Genomic DNA, 329 nt, shown 5'->3' with positions numbered 1-329 from the left:
TCAGGGGAAGCCATGACTATTTAAAGGAGAATAATAGTGGAATAAATGTACAATGTGAATGTGGCCTTACTTGGACCCTGGCTATGGGGCAGCATTCTCCACTGCCCCTGAAGGCAGCCGACTAACTCCCAGCTCTGCCCACTCTCCACCACTCAGCGTCTATGGTCTGATGTGGCTATCCCCACTAATGGCATGGGCCAGCCCTGGGAATACTGGGAGGGGGACAACTAGCCCCACTTGAAGGGATCCATAGTAAGCAACTTACAGAAAGATGCATATTATCTTGTGTTTATCAAATCAGGAGACATTCTTCCCCCCCCCCAATGTTG

This window comes from Rhineura floridana, chromosome 19, assembly GCF_030035675.1.
Source record: "Rhineura floridana isolate rRhiFlo1 chromosome 19, rRhiFlo1.hap2, whole genome shotgun sequence".
NCBI classification, from domain to species: domain Eukaryota; kingdom Metazoa; phylum Chordata; class Lepidosauria; order Squamata; family Rhineuridae; genus Rhineura; species Rhineura floridana.
This window is presented reverse-complemented; position numbering follows the sequence as displayed.